The 16,889-nt window shown below is 38.2% G+C and overlaps 1 protein-coding gene across 2 annotated transcripts in view; it reads left to right on the forward strand.

The window, feature by feature from the left end:
* Positions 1–10,591: 10,591 nt before the first annotated feature.
* Positions 10,592–16,889, forward strand: part of LOC127456240 (protein FAM107B-like) — a 48,158-nt gene continuing 41,860 nt past the window's right edge. Inside the window, exon 1 of one of the 2 annotated variants that reach the window (XM_051724632.1) lies at positions 10,592–10,777. The gene's annotated coding sequence lies outside the window, so the exon portion shown is untranslated. The remainder of the gene's footprint in view (positions 10,778–16,889) is intronic. The other variant, XM_051724633.1, reaches the window with a different exon arrangement.

Genomic DNA, 16,889 nt, shown 5'->3' on the forward strand with positions numbered 1-16,889 from the left:
TTGTTTGACGTTTTTGGCACTCAAGTTTTGCTTTGCCCCAGACTTTGTATTTTGGGTGACTGAGCTGTCATAAATTTGAGGGACAAATTTATAAAAAATTGGGTTTTAACAAGAGTTATGATTAGCAGACAAGTCATTTTAAGGGGTTGGAAGTCCGACGGAGCGGCATCATTTCTAGAGTGGTGTACAGAGATGGGGATGGTGGCAGCGTTTGAAGAAGGGGTATCTAGAGGATTGGGTAATTTGGACTTGTTTATGGGAAAATGGGGCAAATCTTTGGCATTTCTGGAGGGCTCTCGGGGAGGGACATTGGAGAGAGAAATGTAGAGGTTATGTGTGTGAATAATTATATTTTATGAATTATTAATTTTTTAATATTTGTTTTTGTGTGTCTATAATTATGTTGGACCACTGGGATGTTGTTTTGGGTAGGATTGGTGGGGGGGGTAGTAATAGAGGGGGTTAATTATTGATTCTGTTTGTATATGTTCTTGCTTGTGTGTGTTAATATAGGAATCAATAAAAAATGTTAATAAAAAAAAAAAAAAAAAGTATGACTGTCTTGCCCTGAATAGCCAAAACTCCACCTTCGGCGACAAAATAGTATTATATCTGAATTTCGATCGGGTCAATTCTCTGAGGCCATCAGATGACATTCGGCACTTCAGCTCTGCCTCGGCACTTTTAATATTCCCTTCTAACTCCACGAGTTTGATAACTGGTGGAAAAGGTTGATAACTGATTAACTGGCCAATAGTTTTTAAAATGTATTTATAGAATTATTTATGCACAAGTATTTTCTTACTATGACGGGAACATACACAGAAGCAACAAGAGTCCAAGATAAATAAAATCTCAGAAGTTGCTTATTGCTCAACGAAAATCTGAATAATGGTAAGAAAAAATTCAGATATAGTGCGTAATGCGGGACTTTTAACGATAAACAAGTTCAAAACACACAGGGGACTCTTATTTTGAAATAATAGGCTTGGCTCCGTTAAAATGCTCTATATTTAAGTATTTAACAAATTAAGCTTTTTATAGCCTATTTATTCATCAGATGAAGCATTTTATGTATATATGTATAAACTTTATTAGATGAGGTTAAATGAAGAATAAGGTTGATTTTTATTTACAAGATATGTTGCCATATATTCGTATTTTTTGTTGCAAGTCCTCGCTTCAATTTAGATACTTAATTATCTAATCAAAATAACAAAATATGCGTTGAAGTGAGGATAAAAATATGGATGAATATTGTCAATGATGAAAGATTGAGGAACACGGATCAGTAAAAAAAAAAAACTATCTGCAACTATCAGCATAGATTTTTGCTGATAACAGATTTCCAAAAAGTAACTATCGCAACGATTAATTGATAAAACCGATATTTTGGTCTACCTCTACTGGGAAGGAATAACCTGCTTCACTGATCCTTTAATCTCACTTTATATTAAATACATTACAAATTCAGGTTCAAATTATTTTGAAACCTATGGAAATAACATGCATTTTAAGTTAAAATCATGCATGTAATCCAAGATTTCTTGTTCACATGGCAAAATGCTTGAGAGTTAATTCATAAATAGAATGGAATCGATTGAATATTACAGTGGAACTCCAAAGAGCTGCAAATGAAAAACATATGCATGGCATTCATGTTACCTCGTTTTAGTGCTGCTTTTAATTTCTCTCTGCATACCCAATAAAAATATAGTCACTATGTGACTGACTTGTGGTTCCGTGCTGTTGGATAGACATGTATGCTTTTGAAAAAGAAAAAAAAAAGGTTAAGTGACATCAAATGATTCAAATGTTTCCTTTTAGAAAAAGAGTTTTTGGCACTCCTCTCCTAATCTTTAATAGTAACTTATGTAGAGAGTTCTGATTGGTCCATTGGTTCAATTATGCAAATACAAAACAACATAAACATACATACATTTGTAGATTTGCAGACAAAAATAACCAGAAAAAGAAACACTTGCAAACAATGACTGCAATAAACATGAACACATGTTGAACTCCATGGCTTTTCCCCAAGTGAATCTTGCTTGCACACTTTGACCAATCGGGCAACACAGCTGATTAGGGATAGTAATTTGCCTTTTTTTTAAAACACATCCAGTCAAGTTTTCCCTAGAGTGTAGTCTTCCCGAGTGTGCACTAAACGTTTAAACATATGTGACTCTTCATTTGACATTGTACTTTATGTCACAGCCTCATTAAAACAGATGGCCTGAAGTCACTTTTAAGAAAATAACACTTCCTCATTCCATATTAAACATAATATTTTGACTGCAATGCTATTGATAGACAAACTGTTATCCTTTCGATTATTGTGTAAAAGTCATATTTACATCATGCAAGGACCATATAGGCCAATGGAGATAAAAATTAGATGTTTTTACAGTATGACACCTGAGAAACAAAATATAATGGGGATCATAAGGACAATGTTATGGAGATTAAATAAAAAGTAATTTGAATCAGTGGAAAATGTGTAAAAATTAACTCCCAGTGTGACAAAACTCTGGAAAAAACAGGTGTATTTTCCTGTAACATGCAATCTCATTGGTTAAATGAGTCCCCAGCCCATTTAAAGTAGGTCACAGACATACACTATGGTCACAACCACTTATTTATAGTGTTCTGCTCTTTTGGCAATAAGCTAGCATGATCAAAGGGGACAATAGTTAAAGTTTAAACTCTGGCAATTGTACATCTACAAGTACATGAAAGTAAATGACTTTAGGGTGGGTTCTGTGTAACTGAAGAAAAATCCTTTAACGTTGAAGTGTGTAATTTTTTTTGGATATTAAAATGCTTTACCCTATTCCTGCTTCATACTGTATTCAGTGATATGCAACTGATGAACTAAGTAATCCATTTGTAGTTTAGGAAACCTTTTTGAAAATCATTATTTTAGCAGTTCCATTTGGTGACCCAAGTGGCAATTACATACTTCAGCTTCAAATATAATTTGTGAATGTAAATTTAAGAAATTTTCAGTTACACAGATCATCTCATACTTCATAATTATTACGAGAGTAATCTAACTCTAAAAGTAGTGTACCTCTCTCTAACTGGTATTTGAAGACATTGGTCTTCAAAGTGATTGCTTTAGGCCACCGCAATAGAGGAAGTCAGAGTCATTGCCATGTTTCAGTCATTTCAAATTGTAATTTCCTGTTGTATAGTAAACAGGTTGAGACTGGTTAGAGAGGGTACAGGAAATCAATCACAAGGATTATCTCAAACTGATAATGCAGATTGGCTGGAGCCAGAAATAATGTATTTCTTTCTTCTGCTAAACAAATATAAAGATTTTTAGAAGAATATCTCAGCTCTGTAGGTCCATACAATGCTAGTGAATGGTGACCAGACCTTTGAAGGTGCAAAAAGCACATAAAGGCAGCATAAAAGTAATCCACATGACTCCATTGGTTTAATCCATATCTTCTGAAGCGATATGATAGGTGTGGGTGAGAAACAGATAAATATTTAAGTCATTTTTTACTATAAATACTCCTACGTGCCCAGCAGGTGGCGATATACACAGAGAATGCGAATCACCAAAAACAAAAGAAGAATGTGAAAGTGAAAGCGAAAGTGGAGATTTATAATAAAAAACAACCTAAATATTGATCTGTTTCTTGCCCACACTTATCATATCACTTAAGAAGACATGGATTAAACCACTTCGGTCTTATGGATTACTTTTATGCTGCCTTCATGTGATTTTTGGATCTTCAAAGTTTTGGTCACCATTCACTTGCATTGTATGAACCTATAGAGCTAAAATATTTATTAAATAATCAGTCACTTCTCATTTACTGAACTTTACTGACCATGAACATGATTAGTTATAGTTCGATATACAGTAGATATGCCTAAAATATGTTTAAATCTCAAAGTAGACTAATTGTTGGTTTGTATTTAAAACTCTTGAATATGAACAGACAGATGGGAGCTCATTACAAACCAACAATTGGTCTACTCACATGCAGAACCAAACAGATTTTAAAGTAACTTCCACTTACCATTACACTTAAAAGGGCACAAGTTTGTAAGCACACTTTGTGGGGTTCATATCTATAACTACTACTTCTATATATACACTGTTTCTTGCATGAATGAACACATACTAATAAAAGATACAGTGTTTCGTTTTCCCTCCAAGTCCCTCTCACATCTTAGAGCTCACATACTGTGAAAGAATGGCTTGGGATTGCCTGCTTTTTTTCTGTCTCATCCAAACATTAGGACCCCTCCCAAATTCCCGTAACCTCTTGTTCACATACGTTCCCTGAAAGTCAGTTGGGATTGCATTCTGTATAACCTCTGGAGCAGTTATGACTCATGACTCAAGTTGTCTGGTGATTCTCTCTGCCTTGCTCCACACATGATCCATGGATGGAGAATGCATTGCATCAATACACTGATGTACCAGTAAAACCCACAAACTGGTTCTGAGGGAGCTGCCATTCATTAAATGATACAAATATGAATATGTAAGGGATAATGTAGAGTCAGTCTGTCATTATCTCAAAATAAACTCAGTCAGGGTGATCAGGACCTTGACGTGAAGTGGACTGTACTTTATCCTGCATATTACTTAGTTACCAAATAAATGAATACATAGACATGAAATTATTTGAATTGAAAACTAATTTTATCATGTGAGAAGACATAGGCATAGGATATGAGAGACATGAAACTAGCACAGCAATGTAGGAAATAAGAGACTTATCAAAACAAATATGTTTATGCCAAAATACACTGAAAAACATGAATAGTAAGATTTACTTAATTTTTATTTAGCAAGTTTTTGCACACAATTTTTCTAAGTAAATGGTATAAAATCAAGTAAAATCTACTTAACATCATGACATAATCTACTGATTAAAGTGAGTGAGTAAATTTAAATTAAACATTTCTCATAATACAATAATTTTCGCTTACAAATCTGACATACATGGTACTACTTAAATATAATTTATATGAACATTTTATTAGAACATTTCACATTTTGGACTTTCCTCATAAAAACATTCCACAGGAAAGCTTAATGCATGCTATGTAGTCTATTAGACAACATCATCTTGATTAGAAAAGGTGATAGAAAAAAAGATTACAGAGCTGTGCACGCAGACCACAACTCTTGGTGCAAAAAACACGATGACAGTGATCATCAACAGATACTTTTTTTGATCATGTATGGGTCATTTTGAGTAGAAAATGACCAAAACAAGAAGTTACCAAATGTAATGACAAAATCAACAATAAAAATGGTGTAAATAAATCTGAAACAGTGAAACCATGCAAGCTCATTAATTATTCAAGCCTGGTGCATGCTGGGAAAACCAGCTTCAAAATGTTAAGTAAAATGTACTTATTATATATATTTACCTGTAAAATTTACTCAAATTAGCAAATAAATATGACAACGTTTGTTTTTTTTTTTACTTTAGGATTGATACATGATGACACATTGTGAAGATAACAAACAAATATAAATAATATTTACTTAAAAGCTAGAGCAACCTATGGCACACGTGCCAGCATTGGCAAGCGGAGGGGTAATCACTGGCATGCCAGCAACTGCGAGAGAGGAGTAGACTATTTTATTCATGTGAAATTCTGCACCTGCATTCCAATCTATATCTTGGTGTATTCCTTCCTCATGATCACGCAGCGTGTTTTCATCAGCTGAATGGGAGACTAAACAAAAAGTTAAAATGTGACGAGACTGCAGTATACCCAACAGACTCCTGTAGCACGTGCAAGCCATTCGCGCATCAAGAGTAAAAGTGCCTGCTTTGCTTTGGTCAGGCTGCGCAGATGAGAGCCTACAATCCATGTTTCATTTGTTTCTATTTGTTTTCAGAACAACACGTGATGTAATAAGGAAAACACCATTATTAATCCTTGAGATTTCCAACCCAGCATACAGGTACACCCTCCTTAAACCAGGGTCACACTCAAATTTACATTAAACAATTAAAAGAGAAAACATAAACCCACATCGTGGGTTCAAATATCTTTTTAAGTCTATTCAAAATATAAATTAAACCTGGAAATCGGCCATTGACCAGGAAAATAAAAAAATCATAATCAGTATCAGCTTTATTGCCAAGTATGCTTACACATACAAGTAATTTGTCTTGGTGACAGGAGCTTCCAGTGTACAACAATACAAAAACACTACAAAAACAGCAGCAAGACATATATAATAATAAAAAATAATTATACACATACGTACATACACAGACACACACATACATACATACATACACATATACACATACGTAGTGCAAATCTAATACAAATCTGTTATCTGTTATGTACAGTGCAAATGTTTGTTTTTTTTTGTTTGTTTGTTTTTTTTCTCAGAGGAATGAAATGGCAGAAGAGGTTGGATGTGTTGGATAAATATAAAAAAGACTAAACTGTGTATTGCACATAGTTATTGCTCAACAGGGCAGTTTTAACTGTTCATGAGATGGATAGCCTGAGGGAAAAAACTGTTCCTGTGCCTGACAGTTCTGGTGCTCAGAGCTCTGAAGCGTCGGCCAGAAGGCAACAGTTCAAAAAGGTAGTGGGCAGGGTGAGTGGGGTCCAGAGTGATTTTTCCAGCCTTTTTCCTCACTCTGGAAGTGTATAGTTCTTGAAGGGGGGGCAGGGGTTAACCAATAATACTCTCAGCAGTCCGAACTGTCCTTTGTAGTCTTCTGATGTCTGATTTCATAGCTGAACCAAACCAGACAGTTATTGAAGTGCAGAGGACAGACTCAATAACTGCTGAGTTGATCTGTATCAGCAGCGCCTGTGGCAGGTTGAACTTCCTCAGCTGGCGAAGGAAGTACAACCTCTGCTGGGCTTTCTTCGCAATGGAGTCAATGTGTGTCTCCCACTTCAAGTCCTGTAAGACGGTAGTGCCCAGGAACCTGAATGACTCCACTGCTGCCACAGTGCTGTTTAGAATGGTGAGGGGGGGTCAGTGTTGGGGTGTTTCTCCTAAAGTCCACAATGATCTCCACCGTTCTGAGTGTGTTCAGCTCAAGGTTGTTTTGACTGCACCAGACAGGCAGCTGTTCAACCTCCCTTCTGTATGCAGACTCATCGTCATCTCGGATGAGGCAGATGACAGTGGTGTCGTCTGCAAACTTCAGGAGCTTGACAGAGGGGTCCTTGGCGATGCAGTCATCGGTGTAGAGGGAGAGGAGTAGTGGGGAGAGCACACATCTCTTGGGGGCACCAGTGCTGATTGTACAGGTGCTGGAAATGAGTTTCCCCTGTCTCACAAGCTGCTGCCTGTCCGTCAGAAAGCTGGTAATCCACTGACAGATAGACATGGGAACAGAGAGTTGGTGTAATTTATTCTGGAGTATAGCTGGGATGATGGTGTTGAAAGCTGAACTGAAGTCCACAAAAAGGATCCTTGCATATGTCCCTGGTCTGTCCAGATGTTGCAGGATATGATGCAATCCCATGTTGACTGCATCATCCACAGACCTGTTTGCTTGATAAGCGAATTGAAGGGGATCTATAAAGGGTCCAGTGATGTACTTCAGGTGGGCCAACACCAGTCTCTCAAATGGTTTCATGACCACAGACGTCAGGGCGATAGGTCTGTAGTCATTAAGTCCTGTGATTTTTGGTTTCTTTGGGACAGGAATAATGATTGAGCGTTTGAAGCAGCATTGGACTTCATACTGCTCCAGTGATCTATTGAAGATCTGTGTGAAGATGGGGGCCAGCTGGTTAGCACTGGATCGAAGACACGCTGGTGAGACGCCATCTGGGCCTGAAGCTTTCCTCGTCTTTTGTTTCCGAAAGACCCAGCTCACATCATCTTCACAGATCTTAAGTGCAGGTTGAGTAGCAGGAGGGGGGAGGAGGGGGGTTGCAGGAGGCGTTGGTGTTTGTGTGAAGTGAAGGTCAGAGTGGGTGTGGGGTGTGAGATTGGGCCTTTCAAATCTGCAGTAGAACACATTCAGGTCATCAGCCAGTTGTTGGTTCCCTACAGGGTTGGGGGTAGGAGTCCTGTAATTTGTGAGTTGTTTCATGCCACTCCACACTGATGCAGGGTTGTTAGCTGAAAACTTGTTTTTCAGCTTCTCAGAGTATCTTCTTTTAGCCACTCTGATTTCCCTGTTCAGTGTGTTCCTGGCCTGATTGTACAAGACTTTATCCCCACCCCTGTAAGCATCCTCTTTGGCCTGACGAAGCTGCCTGAGATCTGCTGTAAACCACGGTTTGTCATTGTTGAACTTTAAATAAGTCCTAGAAGGAATGCACATATCCTCACAGAAACTGATATATGATGTAACAGTATCTGTGAGCTCGTCCAGGTCTGTGGCTGCAGCCTCAAAAACACTCCAATCCGTGCAATCGAAGCAGGCTTATAGTTCCCGCTCTGCTTCATTGGTCCATCTCTTTACAGTCCTTACTACTGGCTTGGTTGATTTTAATTTCTGCCTGTAGGTTGGACGAAGATGAACCAGACAGTGATCAGAGAGTCCCAAAGCTGCTCTAGGAACAGAGCAATATGCATCCTTTATTGTTGTGTAGCAATGATCCAGTATATTTCTGTCTCTGGTTGGGCATGTAATGTGCTGTTTGTATTTGGGCAGTTCACGTGTGAAGTTTGCTTTGTTCAAATCCCCAAGAATAATAATAACTGAGTCCGGATATTGTTGTTCTGTGTCTGTGATTTGATCAGTCAGCTGTTGCAGCGCTGTGTTCACACACGCGTTTAATGCGATATACACACTCACCGGAATAAACGAGGAAAACTCCCGCGGCGAGTAGAACGGCATACAGTTAATAAAAAGCGCTTCCAAATTAGGACAGCACATCCTCTTTAACGTTGTTACATCTGTACACCAACTTTCATTGATGTAAAAGCATGTTCCACCGCCTCTCGTTTTCCCCGTTAACTCTGCGATGCGATCCGCTCTGAACACCTGAAAGCCCGGCTGATGTAATGTGCTGTCCGGAATGGCTTCACTCAGCCAGGTTTCTGTGAAGCACAAGGCAGCAGAAAAGTCCTTGTTTGTATGGGTGAAGAGATGTAGTTCGTCCGTTTGTTAGGAAGAGAGCGGAGATTCGCTAGATGAATGCTCGGCAGTGCTGTTCGAAAGCCGCGCCGACAGAGTCTGACCAGCGCGCCTGCTCGTCTCCCTCGCCTGCGTCTCATAGCGCTTTTAAACAACACAGCTGCGCCTCCAACTAAAATGCCCAGCAAAACATCCGAATATTCAAAAACCGGGAAAAGATTATCTGGTATATGCTGCCGAATGTTCAGCAGTTCGTCCCTGGTAAAACTGACTGGAAAAAGATTACTAAACACAGGACAAACAAACAAAAACAACAAAAGAACTGAAGAGCTACACACCGAGGCAGCCATCCACGGCACCATCTTGATGTGTATCATGTCAAAACGGTTGCCGAACCCTGAGTTAGAGCATACATTTTTAAATGTTTGAATTGAGTACAAATGTAGAATTTACTTAATATTTTCAAGTTCATGCTTAAAATAACCCATTCAATGTAGAAAATACTCAGCTATATTTACTTAACCACAAAATAATTTTTTCAGTGTATCAAAATTACTAGTTACTGTTCCTACAGTAAAATCATAATGATTGAATATGGGATTTACTTTAAACATTGTAAGAAACTTTACAATAACTATAGTATTTTAACTGTAACCATGGTAAAATTTTGTAAGAGAGAGAGAGAGAGAGAGAGAGAGAGAGAGAGAAAGAGAGAGAGAGTAGTTTTGCTTGTTGCATGACCCTCTATGCTTTTTATCTCTGTCCCATCGCTGCAGTGTGTCTTCACACAGGACATTCTCTTGAGTTCTTGTATGATACATCTGTGTTCAACTGTCATAGCACCACAGTCACAGGAATTCCGGTGTTTTACACAACACACGTCCTACACAAGCGCATGAATCGGCGAGGGGGCAACGAGGGCGGAGCTTTACTGATAGCTACTCTGGGAAAATAGGGGGTGGAAAAACGGGGTATCCTGTCGAATGACGGGGGTAGTGTGGCTTTTGTGGTCCAGACAGCTGTCCTTCCTAAGCCGATTATTTTAAATAATCCACTTGCAGAAACCAGTGAACAAAGTCAAATCATGACAGACTGCTATTTTTAAGTGTTTTATTTCAAACCATAAAAATATTTCTTTTTGTCAGGAATTATTTGAATATAGAATATGTTATGAATGACTGTACCGGTCCTGGACAGTCAGATTTAAAGGGATAATGTACAATCCTATTTGCTTTCTGTGCGCTGTATCCTTAAAGACCGTTCATACTGAACGCTAAAAATCTAGTCATATGTATCAGAAAACCGTCTGTCTAACGCATTTTTACAAAGGAAAAGAATGGAAAAACAGCGCGGACGGACGCAAAACATGTTCGGTGTGAACAGCCCCTTAGTTCCGCCCACCGAAACCGCACCACGCCCAGTCAGCTCTCGGGGTCTCCCCTGCTCATAAATAATCATAAGCACAAATGGGCGGAGCATCACATGTGACTAAGCGTTGGGTCATATTGTTCGCCCGCCCCCCATTAATTTACATTGCTAAGGGTCCTGTCTTCAACTGAACTGTTTCCAAAAGAGAAAGAGAGAGGGACAAATATTTAGCAGACACACCTTAATAACAAGAGAGGTAATCTGAAAGTGAACTGATGCCTTTTCTCCTTCTGAGGTCAGTCTGAAGAACTTTCCACAGAGAAGTAGCGTTCAAGATTGATTTTGAGGTATGTGTGTTTTGAAGACGCTTTGCATCGTAACGCATTTATTTATTGTAGTATAAATGAGACGGGCGTTATTGAAAACAACGTTTATGAACACAGTCATATGATGCATTTCTCATATAATGCATGGATCAAACAATGACCAACAGAACAATAAAGCGCTCAAATCACGCGCAGAACAATGGCAAACAAATATAAATAATTGAAGTCGTCATGTTTCCCATAACATATGACTGTTTATAACTTAAATATGTATTTTTTATTAGAAGTTTTTTTCAGGGTAAATATTTGAATGGTAAACATTATATTATTTGCATCACATTCTGAACAAATGAGTACATTAGAGAAAATAAATGCAAATTTATATTATTATAATGATGCAGTTTAAGTAAAAAGTAAAGCGTGAGTAGTTGTTAGGGACAGCAACAATTAAAAGCACATGGGACGTGTCATGTCTGTCTCACTGCATAACAGTGTCTCGTTCACTATTTACAGTCAAATCGTTCTGTTTCAGCTGCTTATACCTTAGATTTTATTTTTCAATTATTATTATTATTATTATTATTATTATTATTTTATGCAAACTGTAGGAGAACTTATACTATTTATTTGTGCACACCTCAAAACAGAGATGTCTGGTGTTATTCTAATTCACTCTTACAGCAGATATCATGCAGAGACAAACATAATCGGATGCCCAATAGTGTCTTTGAGATCAGCTTGTCACAAGTAAATTTTTCAGTATGTTTTTAATGTTCAGGATGATCATACAAAAATGGATTATGTGTATTGGAGGGGATATTGGGAGTAGGGAGGGGTTGGTCCTGACCACATGTGTTTGCAATTTTGAGGCTGTTTCGTTTAACGCCTTACATCTGATTTTTGCTCTTTGAACCAGTCCCCCCCCAGTGCTAGTGAAGCCTTCCGTTTCTGTGTTTGTATCTCTTTCTCTATCTTTTCTCTCACACACACATGCTATCATACTCTGTGCGGGGTTTTACGCTCTATATAACTGTGAATGTGAAATAGAGAAAGTGAGATTGAGAGAAAGACAGTAATGACTTCGGACTTCCCGTACATGATGATGTTGTCCCCTGTGGACGGGTAGGATGGGAGAGGAGATGAGTGATTAGAGCTTCTCAGTGAAGTCACTCTGTGTCCTCAGCGATACAAAACAGCAAAGGAGGTATTAGGATGTCCAGTCATGGTAGCGCACTTATGGATGTGTTGCCGTAATTAACATCCTATTCAGACTGTCCTTGTGTTCTAGAATCAACTCTGTTTCTGTAATTTGACCTTTCTCAATACAATACTGTCATTATTGCTTAGCCTCTTTTTCTTCAGTGGAACACAAAAAGAGAATGTTAGCTTCAGTCTTCATTTTAACATGGTAGAAAGTCATACAGGTTTAGAACAACGTGAGGGTGAGGACGTGATAACAGATCTGTTATTTTTGGGTGAACTATGCATTTTAAAATATTTTCTCATATCACAACTTTATAAACAAGCCATTTCTAGGTTGATTCCCCCCAAAAATTGTAAACACTGTGGCCCAGTGGTTCTATCCAGACATTGCTCTGGATGTTTGAGCACCCCGAACAGCCAGTGAATTTTGGCCAGGCTATGTTTGTCCAACCAATGGAAGATGATTATTTTTGCAACTCTGTTTGGTGATGCTAGTGGCACAGATGAGACACACTTCACTTTTAAAATAGGAATTGAAATGCAGTGACAAATAGAATAGCATCTAGAATGGATTATTTATTGCTTTATATTTTCCCATGGGATCCTTTAGTGTACTATCAACATCTTTAAAATGCTTGTATATTAAAAATTGACACTTGCACTTTTAATTCCCCAGCAAAGTGGAAGTGCCTGGGAATGTCCATTGTTGGAATTACCCTGTTTTTTCTTGGTTATCTGAACACATGCTCCTATGAGTCAGCATCACACTGGGTTCAATATGGAATGTTGTCTACACTGCATATTGAGCCAGTGTGCTGAATACTGATTAAGCTTATGAACATGTTGCCCTAGAGGAACTTGTTTACGGAACAGAGCATGGCCACTTCTGTATACTGCCAATGAGACTATGGATCTTTGTTTTGGTCTGCATGTTCACGTGTGTGTGAGCACGACAGTTCTCAGTGATGCTCAGTGTGCTTTGTTCTCTTCCAGTCTCTTTGTTTAACTGTTACCGTTTCCCCAGTCTGCCCATTTATAACTCAAAGCTTCTCATCTCTCCTATCTCATATACATATTATAAATCATGCTAATACATCATTTTAATATGACTGCATATGTGCTTCAGTGATACAAAGGAATGGCATGGATCTCCTCATTAAAGCATGATGCAATATTTATGTTTGGTTTGAAATCATATGGAGTGTGTGTTATGTTCTTTGTTTCCCGTTGCCATGGATTTCCACTGTGACGTTTTAATCCAAGTGCTGGATTTTGAGCTGTTATACTAAACTATACAGTCTGTTTTGGGTAGACATTAGGATTAAATTTTGTGATTGATAGTTTAAGATAGGAAATCTTAGAACTTTCAGAGAACTATGAAAGTGTTTATCAGAGGTTCCATTTATTATTGTGTCAAACATACATGCATACTGTTGTGTTTGTTTGGGCATGAACAAAAGAGTTTAGCCCCAAACCAGTTATTACTGTCTCAAGCATCTTTGACTTAATATTAGGAGAGAGGCGGAATAAAATGGACAGGTAATATGTGGTCTGTCAAGTAACGTGATACAACACTTTGTTTTAAATGTGAAACATGCATAGCTCAATATCTTATGCAGTTTAAGTAGGATACATTTTTAGTGGGACAATAAATCTAGGTTAGAGGGATAGATTGGGGTTTACAATATTGGTTAACAGAATCATTTTTACATCATAAAATTAAAAAGGTTTTCATTTCACATTTCAATTAAAATAGGAGTTGGAAAGTAGAGCTGTCAACATGGCTGAGAAACTAAATTATAATTTTTCACTGAAATACTACCAAAATTCGAATTATATTGAAATATAATATTCAAAAATGATTTCAGGTAGGGGTGAAAAATCTACAAGACATCTGGTTATTAAATCGACATTGTCTCCTACATCTACAACTGTGTGCTACAAATCAATATAAACTATCAGCACCATGTAGCAGCAATTGTTTATTGCAAAGAACATATCTGGCTGTTAACAAATGTGCGTAAAATGGCACAACTGCCAAAGACCTCCACCTCTGGGGTCGTTCACTATGAACGCATCCACTTTCCAAAATTCAAATCCTCATTTTAGCATCTGAATGTGTGTTTTTATCTTAAATTCGACAAATATTCGAATTTCAAATTTTAATTTGACATCCTAATTGGAAAGATAGAAGTAGGAAACGTAATGGTTTTCTTGTGTTTCCTGTAATAATTTGTGTCTTTTACAGCATCATGAAGGTCCATGCGTAATCTGTAGCATTTGCATGTTGTTTGTGCAAGAGTTCGGGTGTATGTTGTGTGAATTATAGATCTGTAGAGTAATCCAGACATGGACAGTTGTCTGTAAATCCTTTAGTCTGATCTGTCCAATAGCTGCCTGGCATTCTGTTGCTGACACTGATTTTTATCCCTTTAAATCAAACAGAGAAACATAAAAATCATATATCTCCTCTTCTCTCTCGCCCCACATGGTTAAAAAGAAAGCTCACGGGGCAGAAAGTAGGCTGGACTAATGGATATTGTGTTTGATTCATGACCACAGGATATATCACTGATCTCAATTAGGATGTTGAAGAATCTGATGAAACATTCTGTTCTGTGGCATGTTTCATATTAGTTTAATAGCAGCCCAAAGCGAATGAGGAGAGATGTGCCATCATACATGTATCTAGATTTTTTGCATTTTCTAATGAAAATATGAGCAGTACTAGTACATGCAAAACGTGCACCATGATGCTAAGATGTCTTGGGTGGTTGTCAGGGCATTGCTTTGCGTTGCGTAGGTTTTCTCAGTGCTTTTTAGTATGTTGATATATGGTTGTTATGGTGATCTAGGTGGTTTCTAGAGCATTAAGGTTGTTGCTTATTGGTAAAATAAGCTTCTATATGATATGGCTCGGGTCCTTTTAATGCATGTTTTCATCTGTTTTATCGTCCAGCAGGCAAAAATAATCATAAGTCTGATCACTTAGTAAAGAAATAGCACACCTCTCCTCAACAAGCAGAAACAGAATAGGAAGTTGAATATTAAGTGCAAATCCCTAAACCACTTTGCTAAGCATCACTTACTAAACTTGCTCTGACTTTAAGAAGAAACACAGATGCATTGTGGACACTGTAGTTTTTGCACAGGTTCTCATTCACTTGAAACGTATCTGTCTGTGCTGACAGGCAGCGCCAGGATCAGCAGTCTCTTTGATGGCTTATCAACATTATCATATGGCAGCAGTTAGCTATTTGTGCTATCACCCCTCTGTAAGTGAGTGTGTGTGCAGAAGTGCTTGTGTTTAGGACGATTATTTAGAGTTCCCTCTTTATGCACCTAGTGCATTAAATGTTTTGGTATTAACTAGATATGTGGATTTTGTTTATTTTGACCTTTTTGCCACTTTTATTTAAAATGCAGTGGAGAGAGGACAGGAAGTAATGAGGAAATGTTGCGAGCTAGGTTCAAAGTTAATTTTCCCATATGAGCGCCACCAGTCAATTCGTCCAAGCTAGTAGCTAGACCATGGGCTTGTGATTCTGATCTACTGTTATTGTCATTATTTGAAACATTAGTTAGGAATCGTACATTTTACATTCAAACACACACGTATGTCCCCACACACACCTCTCACCTCTCATACGCCCTTTAACGCAATGTGTGACACAGCAGGTGCTGGCCACAGCTGAGCAGAATCAATGGTCCCTCTGTTGTGCTGTCTTTGTTCTATAGCACACAGTTGCTTGATCCCTCATAGGCATACTCTCACACACCTGACCCATTCTGGACAGTTGCTGCACCCCCTGATTTGGTCCCCATATGGACATGGAGTTCAATATTGTCTTCAGCATTGAGATACAAATTTAGGTGTAGCTTACACTCCATTATAGCTCGACTTTTATCCATTGTTCCCATTCAAAAGCTCGTTCAGAACAACAAACGCATTGAAAAAACTTGGTGTGAACAGGTCTTAAGGCAGAAGTATACTTTGGTGAGAAGCATGACACAGACTTCGTCATCAACAGAGTGCTCAAGCACTGAACGTGCGCAGCATGATTTTTCTTACCATGCATCTTTGAATGCGCATGCGCCTGGAGTTATTTGCACTACTTAGTGGGTCCACAAAGTAACAACACACACACTTGAGCTGTTGCTGTCACAGAGAAGCACTAGAAGATGTAATTGCCAGTAAACAACAGGAGACAACAGTGGATGTGCACGTCAAGGAGGTTAGGAGATACCTGTATTTGCATAACTTGAGTCTGAATAATATAAAAACATATTTATGGCTCTAAACTCTTGAAGATAAATAGTCCGGTGTCTCATAGCAGTCATAGCGTGCATGCACCAACTGCCTCTGTATGCATACACAGTACAATGAATTATACTTTGACAGGTTCATGTTCGACTAGGCAGACACTAAGCATTCACATCAAAACCAAAGTATACTTTGGGCTTTAGTTGGCTGTGGGTGCCAATAGCACCCATAGAAGCTCCACTAGGCCAATGATCTATTCAAAGAGTTCAGTTTTTTGTTAAAGGTGATGTCATATTCAATATGTGTGTGTGTGTGTGTGTGTGTGTTAAAAAGCCTTTGCAGGTTCATCACATTCCTGTGATGTGACAACATGGTGTTTAACTCTTTCTGAATAATCTCCATTCAGACACTATCTCTCTGTCACAGCTCCCCTACCTCCGCAGGCCTCTCCAATGCACGCACACACACACACACACACACACACACACACACACACACAAACATGCGTTTGCTTATAGCAACACAATACACAGAGAACACATTTCTGTATAATTTTAAAACACAATCCCACTTATGACTGTTTTTGGTCATTCCAGTTTTTAGTCATAGTTGAAATAGAACAGAATTCAAGTGAAGACTGAAGCAGTAAAAGCAGAAGAAAGGTTT

This window comes from Myxocyprinus asiaticus, chromosome 18 (genome assembly GCF_019703515.2).
Source record: "Myxocyprinus asiaticus isolate MX2 ecotype Aquarium Trade chromosome 18, UBuf_Myxa_2, whole genome shotgun sequence".
NCBI lineage: Eukaryota > Metazoa > Chordata > Actinopteri > Cypriniformes > Catostomidae > Myxocyprinus > Myxocyprinus asiaticus.